This window comes from Geotrypetes seraphini, chromosome 7 (genome assembly GCF_902459505.1).
Source record: "Geotrypetes seraphini chromosome 7, aGeoSer1.1, whole genome shotgun sequence".
NCBI classification, from domain to species: Eukaryota; Metazoa; Chordata; class Amphibia; order Gymnophiona; family Dermophiidae; genus Geotrypetes; species Geotrypetes seraphini.
Window position 1 is genome coordinate 189,227,828 of NC_047090.1, and position 17,065 is coordinate 189,244,892.

Consider the following 17,065-nt stretch of genomic DNA (forward strand, 5'->3'; position numbering starts at 1 on the left):
ATCAAGAGAGGCACAAAGATGCCCACAGATATCCACACAGCAACACTCGTACATGCACACACCGTACACGCCAGACACACATGAACATATATGCACAGAGAGCTAGACACAGTTGCTACAAAGAGCAAAGTTTGCTGATACAATAACACCAAAAACAAATGGTTTTGAAATCTACAACAATTGAGAAGAACAAGAACAAAAATCTGGTTTCCAGTTTCACCAGGTTTTTTTTTAAAGGCAGGAACAGGAGCAGAGATTTTAGAGAAGAGCAGCAAAGTCACTGTTCTGTCAGCAAAGGCATCAATCAATGGAGGTATGCAGACCCCTATGAACTCGTCTGTGCACACACACATACGCTAACAGATAGTGAATTCAGACAGAAACAGACACATGTAACGGGAGCATAGCCACGGAAGGTCACCGGCCCACCTAGTTTCACCTAAAGCCCACCCAGAGGCAGTGCACACCAGCTACCAATGATTAAATGAATCTCAGTCCTTTTTCCTCCCTCACCCCACCATGGTGTTTCAGTGAATTATGGGTGCCAGACCAACCAACACAATGCTGGATCTGTGAGAGGATGGGTGATGGGTGTTGAAGGAAAGGGAGAGAGGTACTGGATGCAAGGGAGAGAGGGAGGCCAGGGGTGAGGTTGGAGACTGGAGTAAAGAGGGAGAGATGCTGAACTGGCAGGAAAGATTGGGTCACGGGACAGAGGTACTGCTTCTGTGGGCATGAGGGCTAGGGACAAGAGTGGAGTGCTGAATTGGCAGGGTAGGGGACTGGGGGCAAGGATGAGAGGTGCTGGACCTACAGGGGTGCTGGAGGCAAGGGATGGCTGGAGAGAAGTGAGAGAAATGCATGGGGAAGGCCTGTAAAGAGGGTTGGGGTTGGAGGGAAGGGAGAGAAGTGCTGTTCCATTGGAGGGTTTAAAGTTAAGTAGTGGCATGCGGAGAGGGCTTTCAGGGGATTGAATGGGCAGCCTGCTCAACTAGTCAAACTGCATCAAACAAAAAAGGAAACCAGAAGGAAAAAAAGAAGGGCTCTTGGGCTGGGGATCCTCCAAACCTGCTGAAGGCCCTGACAGTACTGATCTGAATTTGATTGGCTGAGCAGCATCTGTCTTTTGCCTGCTCAACCAATCAAATTCAGAGCAGTGTCCTCAGGGCCTTAAGGGGGTGGGGTAAATCCCTTGAAGGCCCTGACTGCATGCCACTGCAGGGAAGGGTGAAAGATGCCAGACCAAGGGGGTTGAAGAAAGAGGGAGACAATTGATTAACCCACAATTGCAGAAAGAGCCAGTTGCTGAAGGAAGAGAAGAGAAAGAGAATCAGAAATTGGATGGGTGGGGTTGGAGAAAAAAGAGGAGAGATGGGTGGTGTGGGTGATGAAGAGAGGGGAGAAGATGGACTCAGAGGAAACAGAGGTGACATGATGGGCATAAGGCAGTGAAACAAAGTTCTATGTATGCTGTATGGGGATGGAGTATGACCACAGAGGGACAATACTTTTCATGAGGGGTGGGGGAATATGGAAAGAAAGAGACCATTTTGAACATGGGGAAGGTTATATGGATACAGAGTGGAGATGCTAGATTTTTGGGGGAGAACAGGGACTCATGGAGATGCTGGACATAGGAGGGCATAGGGACACAAGGGTTGATGCTGGACAGAGAAGCTAGAGATAGAGGGGTGAGGATGGATGTGAGATTTGAACACACCAGAGATACTAGACAAGGAACTATAGGGACACAGAGAAGACAGTTTCTGAACATGGGAGAGGACAGGAACACAGAGATGGGAGATAGAGGATGAACATGAAGAAATGTCAAATGGACAGGAGATCCTGGTGAGTGAACTAAGAAACGATAGAGGGAAGCAGAAATCAGAGACTGGGACCAACTTGATTTGAAAAATAAAATGAACACAGAACAAAACATTTTTTTTTTTTTTTTACTTTTTTATTTTGTGATTATAATGTGTCATATTTGCAATGTGTATCTTGCCAGAGTGGTGTTAGACATAGCTGAGTCCCCAAAGATCATTATAAGGTTGAGCTGCCTTCAGCTTCCAGTGGGCTTGTGGCTCTCTCTTGCCATGGGGTCAAGGGCAATTGCACTAGTTTAATTCCTCTAACACCATCCCTGGCATGTGCTATATTTACATTTTGCACAGTCATCTCCTCTTTCTCTCTTCTCTGCTTCTGGAACTGATTATGCCTCTTCTGGGGTCAACTTTAGAGATTGTTTTCATAGCCACAGAGTGCTCCCAACCCTGTCTGGTTCTGGCTCCTGGCTTATAAGAATTGTCGCTGCTGGGCCAGTCCAGTGGTCCATCGTGCCCAGTGATCCAGTGGTCCATCGTGCCCAGTGGTCCATCGTGCCCAGCCCACGTGGCATTCCCTAGGTCAAAGACCAGTGCTCTAAATTAGCCCAGCCTCAACTGCATACTTTTCAGTTGGAAAGTAAGAACTTGTCTAATTTTATTTTTAATCCCTGGAGGGTGTTTACCCCTATGACAGACTCCGGAAGAGCATTCCAGTTATCTACCACTCTCTGGGTGAAGAAGAACTTCTTTACATTTGTATGGAATCTATCCCCTTTCAACTTTAGAGAGTGCCCTCTCATTCTTCCTTCCTTGGAGAGGGTGAAGAACCTGTCTTTATCTACTAAGTCTATTCTATTCAGAATCTTGAATGTTTCTATCATGTCCCCTCTCAATCTCCTCTTTTCGAAGGAGAAGTGGCCCAGTTTCTCTAATCTCTCGCTATACGGTGCAGAGCTGCTAATTTCCAAGCCTACAGACCTGGGAAATCCTGGGTTTTCCCCACCCCACCTTTTAAAAGGTTCTGGCTACTGAAAACCAGTGCTGCCTGATTCGCTGATTCAAATCGATTCACTGATTCACTTTGGTTAATCTATTGAAATCAGTTCATTCTTCAAGTAAATCACCAATTCAGTGAGCAACACCCCCCCAGCCCCCTCCCCCCAAACTGTAAGACCTGACATACCTCTGGACCTCCTAAAACAGCAGCAGCAGTGGTGATTGTTGGTCAGCAGAGGCAGAGGATTGCAGCATGCTCTCTCAGGGCCTTCTGTCTGCCATGTCACTGATGATGTCACCGATGATGTAGCAGAGGGAAGCCTTGGGGCAGGCCTCATGCAGCCGACTACTCATACCACCACTTCTGCTGCTTTGGGTGGCCTGAAGGTATGTCAGATTTCACAGTGGGGGGTTGGTCAGGAGGATAGGAGGGTAGGAAAGCTACTGCACAGGGCTGAGAGGGAGGGATGGAAAGCTGTTACCGAAGGGAATGGGAGGGAGGAATGGAAAGCTGCTGCATGGAATGGGGGGAGAGAGGAGAGTGGAAGAATTGTTGGACATGGAATGGAGAAGAGGAAGGAAGAGATGCTACAAAGAGGTAGAAAGGGGTGAGAGGTAGAAATCTTTTATCTGATGGAGGGGAGAGAGAGAAACATGGATAAGAGAGGGAGAAATTTTGGACATAAGAACAGTATTGGATGTTCCTGTCATTGACATGATATTGCCTTGGTTAAATAAAATGTGTAAACTTTAAAAGAGGTGGAGGATGATATCTTCTTTTTTAAAGGCCCCTCTGCCACAAGAGGCCATCCGCTGAAAATCAGGGGTGGGAAATTTCATGGCGACACCAGGAAGTTCTTCTTCACCGAAAGGGTGGTCGATCGTTGGAATGAACTTCCACCTCAGGTGATTCAGGCCAGCAGCGTGAAGGATTTTAAAAGGAAATGGGATACACATGTGGGATCTCTAGGGGGGTAAATTCAAGGGGGTAGGGTTGTTGGAGTGGGCAGACTTGATGGGCTGTGGCCCTTTTCTGCCGTCATCTTCTATGTTTCTATGTTTCTATTGTAATTGAATCGAATTGAAAAATCGATTCAACTGGCCAAATCGAAACGAATCAAAATTTTTTTCCCTGAATTGGGTAGACTACAGTGGCTACTGGCTTCTAGCTGTCTATTCCTTACAGAGCTGCTAATTTCCAAGCCAACAGTCCTGTAAATCCTGGGATCTCCCCACCCCACCTTTTAAAAGGTGCTTTTAACTATTACTTTTTCCTGACATAAGGCATCTATAAAGACTCAGTTACCTCCCCTGCTTCTAGAACTGTCTGTGCCTCTTCTGGAGTCACATTGGAGATTGGATTCATAGCCATGGTGTGCTCTCAACCCTATGCTTAGGTCCTCTCTCCCTGCCTCTCATGCACCCATCCCTTGGTTCACATTACTCTTATACATCCACTAATCACCCTTGTCAATCCTCCAGCTAATACACATAAGTAATTATCATCACTAATTAGGGCTCCTCCAACCAAACCTCTCACCAATTAACCCTCTTGACTATCACCTATTCACCCTTATCTTATACCTAGAAATTAATTTGACCTTGTGGTAGAGCCTCTGCCTCAAAACCCAAAGGCTGTGATATCAAACTCCGGCAGGTTACTTAACCCTCCACTACCATCCACTTTGAACAGGGAACCACAAGAATATAATACATAAATCCCATTCCCTTGCCCTATTACTCCTAAGTCAAAGTAACCTACCTCAACCATCCTCCCTACCTGCAGATCTTACAATGCACCACCTGACTTTCTCCGGACCTACCTGATCTTCCTCACCCATTTCACCTTCTTTTCTTGTTCCTGACCTTAACCAACCTCCCCTTCCAAGCCCAAACCTCTGGATTTCTCAAGTCCACATGGTCCACTTGGTAAATTCATTTATTAGATACAACACATATATAAATGAATAAATATGAGTCCATATGGCATTTCCTTTTGTAGTAAATGAATTTGCCAAGATGTATCTAATAAATGATTTGAAACTCAAACTCTGTCACAGGTTGATGTTGTGATACTCAGACAATGCCTGCTAGCGATGTTCCTTAAGAAGCATACCCAAAGCAGCCTGACACTCATTCCTTTTCAGACTTTAAAACACCATTTAAGCAGGCTATTGATGTACCAGCAGCTACCACCCCTTTTGCTCTGAGTGGTGACGTCAGTGCTGTGTGCCTGCTCCCTCTGAGCAGGCCCACAGCACTGTCACCACTCAGAGCATGTCCTGCTAGAACATGTGGGGGAAGGGACTTAGGGTTAGATTCACAAAGCCTACCTTTGCTGGGCGATCCGTGGCTGAGTTTTCTTGGGCGATCGATTCAGCAAGCCTCCTCATGCAAATTAATGCATGAGGAGGCACGCCCCACAGTCACTGAACGGATGGCTGTAAAGCGATCGGGACGCATGCATGGACCATCTTATTTTCCTGTAGATGGTCCGCACATGCGTTGCCTCTCAGTGCAAGTGTGGGAGGTGTAGAAGCCTGGATGGCGCAAATTGCGCAGAAGAAGCAATAACAGGGCATGACAGAGATCTTTCAGTCTTGAAAGAGGGCCTTATATACATGCAAACACTTTTTTTTTTTTTTTTGTAAACTGTTTATTCAAAAGACAAAATACACGCAAGAAGCAGAAATCACATTTTCCAATACAGAACAAGTATCAAACAACCAATAGAAGAACCATGAATACAGGGAGAGTCCAGGCCTCAAAGCTTTAAATGTGTTGGACTGTGGAAGGGAAACACATTTAAAGCTTTGAGAAGGCAGGATAATTAACAAAAGACCAGGAAATCAATGTGGAAAATGGGAATTTCATATTTATGGGAATTGCTAGGTGAAGCAAGACCATAAGGGAAATCAGGATATACATGACACACTTCTAGAGGTATTAAACTGCCTCCATGTTTCTTTCTGTCCCTCTCTGTCCTCGCTGCATCTTTGTGCATTTTCCCGCCTTGATTTCATGGCTCTACTTAATACCAGACCTCTCAGCCTGGCTTGTGGAAGATATAGGGTTTCACATTTTTGAATACAGATAGTTATATGTATCTTATGAATGCAATATACCGTGTTGTGTGTGATGTGAGTGATTGTATGGGTATCACACTAGATACGCACTTGACCATGGCTGACCACACAAACTTAACAGTGAAGAAATTCTTTTATACACTATGGAAGCTAAGGACTATTAAAAAATACTTTGACACAACATCCTTCAGGTTACTGGTGCAATCACCGATCCTATCCACCCTGGACTACTGCAACATCGTCTACCTAAAGAAACTGAGATTAGTACAAAACACTGCAGTTCGCTTAATCTTCGAACTGAGAAAACAAGACCACATTAGCCCATACTACAAAAAACTGCACTGGCTACCAATGGAAGCGCAAATACAGTTCAAATTCACATGCATCTGCATCAAACAAATCTGGGGCCTAGCACCTTCCTACCTGCAAACACACTTCACTCTGCACAAGCCCACACGAACAACCAGAAACAAAAATATCTTTGCCTATCCTAAAATCACTGGCTTCAAATACAAATCTTTCCTTGATAGAACCTTCATATTCCAAGCTAACAGACAACAATCCTGGCTGGGAAACCACATAAATAAAATGAGACAGACCTATAACGCATTCCGAAAATCTATCAAAACCACTCTGTTTGACAAATTCATCACCTAAACAGACCAATCAGTGCTCACTAAGCTTTTTCCCCCTACAATCCCAAATCAATCTCTCATGCAATTCCCACCCCTCTTACTTTCCCTCCCCTTACAACCCCTCTTACTTTCCCTCCCCTACAACCCCTCTTACTTTCCCTCCCCTTACAACCCCTCTTACTTTCCCTCCCCTTACAACCCCTCTTACTTTCCCTCCCCTTACAACCCCTCTTACTTTCCCTCCCCTTACAACCCCTCTTACTTTCCCTCCCCTTACAACCCCTCTTACTTTCCCTCCCCTTACAACCCCTCTTACATTCCCTCCCCTACAACCCTTTTTCTTCTGTAACTTTCTCCTCATGCATTTGTAATTCGCTGAATGTCCAGCCTTCTTCGATGTGAACCGCCTAGAAGTCGTCTGACTATGACAGTATAGAAAAATAAAGTTATTATTATTATTATGTGTGTAAATGTATGTTCAAACATGAGAATTGAGTTTGAAAATATATTTTAAACCTAAAGAAATTCTGAAAATTACCACATCTGTAGTTTAACCTATCTGACCTTTAAGATAGCCTACCATGGAAACTTGATACTGATACCTGCAGGCCCCCGAGAACACCGATCCCAAGTGGAGAGGAGCATGGGAGCACTGCTCCGCCCCTCTCCCGAACCAGCAGGAGACCTCCACTTTAAAGGCAGCAGCACCGGCGGCGCGCAGCCATTTTCCTCGGTCCCCGCCCTGATACCTGCGGGCTGCCGAGAACACCAATGACTCCCAAGTGGAGAGAAGCGTAGGAGCACTGCTACGCCCCTCTCCCGAACCAGCAGGAGACCTCCACTTTAAAGGCAGCAGCACCGGCGGCACACAGCCATTTTCCTTGGCCCCCGCACTGATACCTGTGGGCTGCCGAGAACACTGACAACTCCCAAGTGGAAAGGAGCATGGGAGCACTGCTCCCATGCTCCTCTCCTGAACCAACAGGAGACCTCCACTTTAAAGGCAGCAGCACCGGCGGCACGCAGCCATTTTCCTCGGCCCCCACACTGATACCTGTGGGCCGCTGAGAACATAGACAACTCCCAAGTGGGAAGGAGCATGGTAGCACTGCTCCGCCCCTCTCCCGAACAAGCAGGAGACCTCCACTTTAAAGGCAGCAGCACCGATGGCGCACGGCCATTTTCCTCGGCCCCCGCACTAATACCTGCGGGCCGCCGAGAATACCGACGGCTTCCAAGTGGAGAGGAATGTGGGAGCTCTGCTCCGCCCCTCTCCCGAACCAGCAGGGACCTCCATTTTAAAGGCAGCAGCATCAACAGCGCGCGGCCATTCGGCGTGCCGACAAAGGCGCACGACAAAGACGTGTGCGCCTTAGCACGCGCCTTTGCATAGCGTCTGCGTGAAGCGTCCAAACCCAAATCAAACGATAAGTACTCCTAAATTGTTTATTCTACTATTAGAACCTGCATGTTTAGTCTGCACTCTTAGCCAGCATATACAGCCTATTACGGCACAAATCAACAACTTAATTATTCCTTAACTGATTAATGCCAAAATTAGAATCTGCATGTACTAAAGGCATTCATAGACAGCATGACTAACTGCATGAATAACATCCTATACTGCCTGTCCCATACTTATAGCCAAAACGTTCAGCCTGACACCGCACGTTGTGACATTTCCGCTCCCCGAGACGATCATGTCAGAGTAAAACCCCATAGTAAATCCTTTGACCGAGACCAGAGACTGACCGAGAATGATCAGGCAGGAGATCCTGAAAGCAGAGCTGCCTATCCTGAGCCATCTGAACCTGAGCAGGAGCCAGAATACAGGTTAGCTCCACGTCCCAGTAAAAAACCCAGCAGCTCCCTTAAGAGATTTAATCAGGCTCCCAGTTGTATTCTGCCCAGCAACCTGGGGGGGAGCCAAAGAGCACGAAAGCTAGGAACACAGACACCTAGAACAGGGAGTGGCACAAACTCTCTTAAGCAGCTCTCCAAGGCAGTAAGGCAGGCTGCACATGAGGACCTGGCAGAGAAGGTTCTCTGGGACAGGCAAAGGCCAGACCTCGCACAGGAGCCTACGGAATGGGAGGATTCCATTGACCAAGAGTCAGCAGAGCAGTTGGGTGTTCCAGAAAACATGGACACGGCTGAATGGGTGCTGCCTGGAGCTGAGAACGTGGAAGCCATGGATGTCAGCTTGGCAGTCTCTCACTAAGGACTGGAGGTACTGGTTTCCATAAGGAGATAGTTATTGAGACTGTTTGTTTTGGTATAAAAGTTTTGGTTCTACTGAAAAACCAAGCTGAGAGCAGTGCTGCTGCAGCATTCAACATTAATTACATTGCTGTACTCCAGGTGTGCAAAAGCCTGGAGAAACTGAAAGGAGTTTTCTTTTGGGCTTGTGGAGCAGTTTCCCTGTTTCCTGTTATACTCCAAGGGACTTTCAGAATTGGGGTAGAATCCCCGAAGATCTAAGGGTTGGGATTCTGCAGGAGCTTGTTAAAGCTATTGAATAAAGGGGAACCAGCAATTCTGTTGCCCAACAGTGAGAAGGACTGGAGAGTAGCTATTGCTGGAATGACAAGAGCCTGCAGTAATGCCTTACTTTTCTTTTCATGTTTGAAGTTTGCTTTGCAATGTGAAATATAAGTGCCTGGTGAAGAAACAGGATTATATGATTGAAAGTCCAGGACTCAAGAATATTCTTAAGGACTTTTCCTTTTTGGAACTAATTTTTTTTGTTTTCTCTTGATGAGTGTGTGGTTCAGTGCTGGGTGAAGCCGCTAGAACCTTTATTGTGGACTTCTATGGACTTACCTAATATAAGAACTGCTGTTCTTCCATTGAACTGTTTTGGGAGGATAGAAACCTTTTTCTTTTGAAGCAAAAGGAAGATAGTGCTAGTGCTTCCTTGTATGATTTTGGTTTTCTATTTTTTGGTGACAATTAAATCTTTGACTTTTTGATTTGAATTGGTTTTCGCTGGTGTTTATTATAGCGAGAGCAAGGTATTGGACATCAGTAAGGTCTCCCACATTGGGAGCCAAGCCAGGGTCGTGCTGCCGTCTGCCGGTGGTCCTCCACAAGCTTCCAGAGACCCCGGCAGGTGACAACGTCTAATGTGTATCCCCATGTACAGCCTACTATTGCATGAAAAGCCTGTGACCGCATGTATAATCTGTTATTCCATGAACAGCATATTTACTGCATGATCAGCCACAATTGTATGTATAACCTGTTAAAACCAATCTCAACCTGTTCTCCATATATTCAATCAGTCACAACTATGTTCTGTAAGTTTATCCTTCTACCCCAGGCATAATCTATTTCAACATACACACCATATGTCATCCCTAAGCTTAACTTGCTACCCCAGTTATAACCCACTAGACTAAACATTAGATACCGGATACCTCTAGTGGGTAAAATCAACCAGATTAATATCCAAAATCCTCCACTTTATCACACAATCTTCTGCGATTTTAGCCAAAATGAAGACCGCAAATAATATACAAATAACACTGTGCATAGTCTACTTGATCTGTTACAGAAGCCGATATAACGAAGATAGGCCCCCTGAACCAATACCAGTCCATATCTCTTGGCACAGGCCAATCAAGATGACCAAACCAACGGGCTCACCCCAATACCTACACAACTGTTCCGAACTCGGCCCATCACAAATCCCCATAGCAAACACCATTCACAAACCTTCCAAATCGCATAGTAACAAGACCAAAACAGAAGCATTCTAAAAAAGTTAAAATATACCGAAACACCTATCTCAACACTACATAGGAATCTGAAAGGATACTACCTGAATGCCCGGTCCGTGAGAAACAAGGCACAAGTTATACACGACTGGATCGAACAAATGAATCCAGACCTGAAACATGGATGGTCTCAAATACAGATGTCATAATGAAGGAAATGTTACCGCAAGGTTACAAAATCGTTCCACTATCTAGAAGCTGGAAAAAATGAGGAGGTCTAGCAATAATCGTTAAAAAATTATTCGATCTTAGTAGAATAGATTTTAAAACTACAGAAGAATTGGAAATCCTAACTTGCAAGATCACTTACACCGAACTGGAAGAACCATTAACTGTAACACTATTCTACATCCCCCCCAAAAATGGACAAGTGCCAAAGAAGAATTCTTCAAATTCATTTCGGCTAACGCTGGGTGACATAAGCATTCACCTAGAACAAGAGGGAAAACCGGAAGTAATTGAAATCGACAAGTTCCTAACTATACTAGGCTTCACAATACCAGACAAGGAGGAAACACATGAAAAGGGACACCAATTGGATATAGGTCACTTTTTCACACAAAGACATCCCCGAACCTAAAATCCAATATAGCATAGGAGCTTGGGAGAAATGCATATGGTCAGACCATTACATTTGCAACTTTAAGCTACGCTGGCAAAAGAAACATTCATTCACAAAACACATAAGCAATGCCAGACTGAAAACAACAGTCACCTGCAGAAGCACCATAAATCCATCAGAATTCTGGACACACTATGAATCATGTCCCAACTTGGAGGAAGAACAAGCTTTCCCTACCAGATGGGGAAAGTTCACCAAAGAAGTACTAAACCAAATAGCACCAGCTCAAACATACAAAAAGTACAAGAGGATATCAAAAGAATGGTTCGATGCTGAACTACTAGCTCTCAAACAGGAACTCAGAAAACTAGAAAGAATATGGCTAAAATCAGACAAAGAGGAAGATAAAAGAAACTGGAAACAAAATATGAAAAAATACAAAACCCTGATAAAAGAAAAACGTTCTAAATATTATGCACAAAAAATAGGAATAGTCAAATCAAATAGCAGAGAACTGTTCAAACTAGTAAACAGACTAACAGACACTACTCAAGTCCTGAAAAATAACAATGAACAGATACCATCGGTCGACAGCCTTGCCGTCTACTTCAGCAAAATAATCTTGGACCTAAGAGCTACAATCCCAACATCCTCACACAATTTTGAATCCCAATTCAGACCGCAGGAAAGGGAGCCCAGTGTTGACATGATCTGGGATCAATTTGAACCCCCTAATTGGAACCAATTCCTTATCTTATTTAACAAATATGCCATATCGAATTGCTTACTCGACGAATGCCCTTCCAAGATCATGCAAGCTGCAACACCCAAATTCAAAAGGGATCTATTTAACTGGACAACTTACTCTTATAAGTGGGTCTTACCATGAAGATATGGGATGCATACTGATCACACCCATCCCCAAAGACCAGAAGAATTCAATTACATTGACATCCAATTATAAACCCATAGCGAGTACCCCTTTACTCACCAAACTACTGGAAGGGTTGGTCAACCTAGAACTAGTAAATCACTTAGATAAATTCAACCTCCTCAACGAACATCAATCTGGTTTTAGAAAAGGATTCAGCACAGAGACGGTCCTAGGTTCTATCCTCAACCACCTTTATGATCTCTTCAGTAAAGGTACCAGTGCCCTGATCTTACAATTGGACTTCAGCAGCACATTCGACCTAGTGGATCATGAAATAATGCAGGACTGCCTAGACATAATGGGCCTCTCGGGAAGATTTCAGACCTGGTTCCAGGGCTTCTTAACAAAACGAGCGTATCAAGTGGTCTACGATGGGAAATACTCTAATTCTTGGAAAAGCCCATCGGGAGTTCCTCAGGGTTCCCCCCTATCTCCCACCTTATTTAACATCTATACTTCATCCTTAGGCCACCTTTTATAAAAGTTAAACCTAATATACTATATATACGCCGATGACATCTCGATCCTAATCCTAGTGACCAACGTGACCAATGACACCTCAAAACAAATCTCCCATATCATGACCGAAATCGAATAATGGACTATTAATTTTAAACTGAAACTAAACTCAGAAAAGACAAAAATCTTCATGGCAAGGCCAAAAGACATAATCACTACAACAACAATACACCTAAATGGTCACGATCATCCAATATCTAATACTCTAAAAATACTAGGAGTCACCCTAGACACCCACCTGACCATGATCGAACAACGAACTCGATGACTAAAAAGTGCTTCTCCACACTTTGAAAACTAAAAACCATCAAAAAATATTTCAACCCTCTATCTTTCAGATTATTGGTACAGTCACTGATCCTATCCACCTTAGACTACTGCAATATCATCTATGTGGGTATTCCTATAAAAACAATGAGAAAATTAAGAATAGTGCAAAACACGGCTGCCCGATAATATTCGGACTAAAGAAAAGTGATCACATTAGTCCCTACTACAAACTGCTACACTGGTTACCAATTGAGGCACGGATCTTATTCAAGTTCTCCTGCTTTTGCTATAAACTGGTGTGGGGAATGGCCCCAACATATCTTATTACCTCATTTTGAACTTCACACCACCATAAGGTCAACCAGAAATCGCAACCTCTTTACCTACCCAAAGATCATAGGTTGCAAATATAGAACCTTTCTGGATAGAACTTTTAAGTTTCAAGCTGGCAGACAGCAAACCTGGCTAGGCAACTTCACTAACAAAGCCAGGCTGACCTACGGCGCCTTTCAGAAAGAAATCAAGACCGCTCTGTTCAATAGATTTATTTCCTAGCCAATCAACACCCCCCCCCCCCTTTATTTAAAGATTTTCTCTTCATGTTGATATTACGCTTCTTCTCTAATGGTATTCTGTTCTTCACTCGACTGTTCAGTGTCTTCCTCTCCTTTTGTATTCTGTAAATTGCTGACCATCCAGCTCTTTCGATGTAACATGTTATGATTATACTGTAACCTATTTGTACCCTGTAATCACTCAGTGACATCCTATCTATTTTTACCCTGTAATTCGCTGATTGTACAGCCCTCTTCACTGTAAACCGCCTAGAAGTCGCAAGATTATGGCGGTATAGAAAAAATAAAGTTATTATTATTATTATTATGGCCCACTTAGGAATGTGGTTCAGTGAAACTTGAAGCTATTAATTTTCCAAGCATGGGTTCTGCAAACACAGAAGGCTGGTTTGATTTAAACCAGGGGTATCCAACCTTTTGGCTTCACTGGGCCGCATTGGCCGAAAAAAATGTTTCTGGGGCTGCACAAACTTCCAATCGCTGCAGCAAGACACAGGAGGGAGCCGGCAAGATGGTAAACATCTGGGGACAGCAGAGGAAAACACTGCATTGCCCTCGACCCGGGCCACAAAAAATACCTCACGGGGCCACATGCGACCCTAGGGCCGCAGGTTGGACACCCCTGATTTAAACTTTTTGAGAATGATATAGTGTTCATTGGGTATGTTATAATATGTTGTTCATTCAGAAATTGATGTAAACAAAAATATGATTTTGAGCTTGTAACTATATCAAAGGAATTTTCTTTGTTCAAAAACCTAAGGACAGCCTCTGTTGGCTGATTGGTTGACAAGTGTGATGTCATACTGGTCAGTGTGAAGGTATAAAAGGAACGCTCACATGCCCCTTCCCTTTCCCACTACCTGGCACATTGGTATGAGCTCTCCCTCTGATGTCACTTCCTAGGTGCAGGACCCAGAAGTGACATCAGAGAGAGTGCCGTTGGCCACATGGGCAGCAAGTTGGTGATGTCAAGGAAGTAAAAAAGATATGGGGGAAGGCAACGACTGCACTGTAGTGGAAGGAGCGGGGCAGAGAGAAGGTAGTGCATCAAAACCCCCAGCAAGATGGCACCTGCAGCGAACTGCCCCACCCCCACCCACCTCCCCTTCCTACTCCACTGCTTCTGGCTCTGCTACTGACATATATACACGAATATAGACAGAGGCAGAAACACATCTGCCCGCAGACTCAAATATGAACACATACACTCACAAAGAGGCTACAAAGAGCAAGATTTTTTGATACAATAACACAAATTCAATACTTTTGACTGGCAATAATTCAGAAAAAAAGCTTGTACTTAACAAAACAACAACAGTGTTATTCTAAAGGGAAGAATGAGAGTAGTGATCTTAGTGAAGAATCTCTCATGGGAAACTTACAAAGCACTAACTCAGTGTATTGGGATCAATCAACAGAGGTAGAGAAACATATGAACACACACAAAGAGGTAGGCACATATATGTTCATAAGAACTGCCACTGCTGGGTCAGACCAGTCATCTATCGTGCTCAGCAGTCCGCTTCCACGGCGGCCCATTGATCAAAGACCAGTGCCTTAATTGAGACTAGCCTTACCTGCGTACGTTCAGGTTCCTCAGGAACTTGTATAACTTTGTATTGAATCCCTAGAGGGTGTTTTCCCCTATGACAGCCTCTGGAAGAGTGTTCCAGATTTCTACCACTCTCACAGATAGACACAGATATGAACCCAGACACTCACACGCACATAGATATAGATAGATTGGCTACAAAGTGCAAGATTTTCTGATACAGTAACACCAATTCAATACTTTTGACTTTGGCAATAGTTCAGAAAAACTTGGACTTACCGTAGCATTAGTAACTCGAGTCTAAAGAGAAGATTTAGAGTAGAACTTCTCATGGAAAAGTCATAGAGCTGCAAAGTCACTTTATTGGGATCAATCAATAGAGGCAGACACATAGATAGAAATAGGACAGAATTATAGACAGACAGAAATATGCTGTTTAATACAGGCAAGAAAAGACCACATGGGTTCAACAAAACAGAAGTGTAAGAAAAAATACTATTCTATGTGAAAAAGAGCCTCAGAATTTTGAGCTGTTACCTACTACCCTCCGAGAGGAGGAGATAGTGATCAAATCCTCTTGAGGATTGATCAGTTTATTCACGATTTGAATACAGTTTATCCATGTGGTCTAAACACTGAAGTAGACTCCAGTGTGTTATTTTAATGCATTTAATATGACCATTCATTATTTATTAATCTAATGTGAATGGCAGAAATCTCATTTTATTTTTTGCCACTATTGATTTACAACATTAGGCTTGATGTAGTCATGAAGTACATTTATTATGCATAGTGAATGGTGGTTTTATCTAATTTTATTCACATGTATGATGCAATTATAGTTAAGATATAGTTCTTAGTTATCATTTCTTATTTCATTTATTCCTTCAGTTGACGCTCATATTGTAGGTGAATGTTTTCCATAGAGGATTATATATAATACATTAGAATTAGATATGTTTTATTTTATTCGGTTGTACCTTTACATCATGCGTTTAAACTAAAATTTTCACTATTTTATTATATCATATTCAAAAGATCATTATTTATTTATACAACACATGTGCTTTAAAGAGTTTTTGAAAAAAATAAAAATTAACATAATTCATCTTTTAGATACCACAATACATTAGATGCATATTTAAACTTTAATTTTTATGGAGCAATTTCTGTCTTTCAATCCGTACTTTTTTCATCATTTAAGGTCCATGGAGCACCTAATATTAACAGTAATGAATTATTTAAATTGGTTAACAACTTATTCCACACTGAAGCAAAAAAGCGCTCAACTATGGATTGTATACCATCTGCGGATAGTCTCGCTGATTTTTTTAATAGCAAAATTACTCAGTTAAGATCTAATTTCGGTTCACTAAATGATAATGATGTAAGTTTAATGATGCGGGGGTCAAGAGCAGATATGAATTGGTCACAGTTTAATCCATCAGATTGGTCCAATTCCTGTAAATTATATATGAAGTATGTAAAGTCGAATTGCAGACTTGACCACTGCTCTCCAAACTTACTGAGTAATGTTCCTTTAACTTTCAAAGATGAATTATTCTGATGGATTACATCTCTATTTAAAGAGGGTCCTTTCCCAAAGGAATTAGGTCGTATTGCCATTACTCCTATCGTAAAAAATCAAAAAGGGCCTATTACTTGTAAAACTAATTATAGGCCTATAGCCAGTATTCCACTGTTCTCAAAACTCATGGAGGGATTGGTAAATGCAGATTTGGTAAACTACTTAGATAAATTTGACATTCTTCATGATCATCGGTCAGGATTCCATTATGGTTACAGTACTGGAACAGTTCTTGCATCATTAATGGATTATCTTTATAGGCAGTTCAGTTTAGGCACAAGCCTACTTAGATCTAAGTAGTGCATTTGATTTAGTCGACCACGAACTGCTATTAGCTGCCTTGATGCAAAAGGAATCTCTGGTAATGTTTGGAAGTAGTTTAAAGGCTTCTTGCAAAATAGATCGTATCAAGTTTATTCTGCCAGGAAATATTCATCTCCTTGGAGTAATCCATCCGGAGTCCCACAGGGATCTTCATTGTCACTTACCCTCTTTACTATTTACTTGGTCTCCTTAGCTAATGTACTGCAAGCTCTAAAAGTCAAATTTTACATCTATGCTGATGATATCACCATACTCTTCCTATGTTAGCCTTTACAGAGTGCTCCGTACTCTCCTACTCCTCCTTCTGCTCACTACTGGGGGCATCAACCCTAATCCTGGCCCTCCTAGTCAACTCTCACCCTACTCAGGCAGATCACACCACTTCGTCAATCTTATTTCTGTTCCACTCTTCTTCT

The 17,065-nt window shown here is 43.1% G+C and overlaps 1 protein-coding gene across 1 annotated transcript in view; it reads right to left on the minus strand.

Annotated features, from left to right (window-relative positions):
- The window catches only part of LOC117364169 (uncharacterized transmembrane protein DDB_G0289901-like), a 374,119-nt gene that overhangs the window by 1,420 nt on the left and 355,634 nt on the right, over positions 1-17,065 (minus strand). The gene's annotated exons all lie outside the window — the stretch shown is intronic.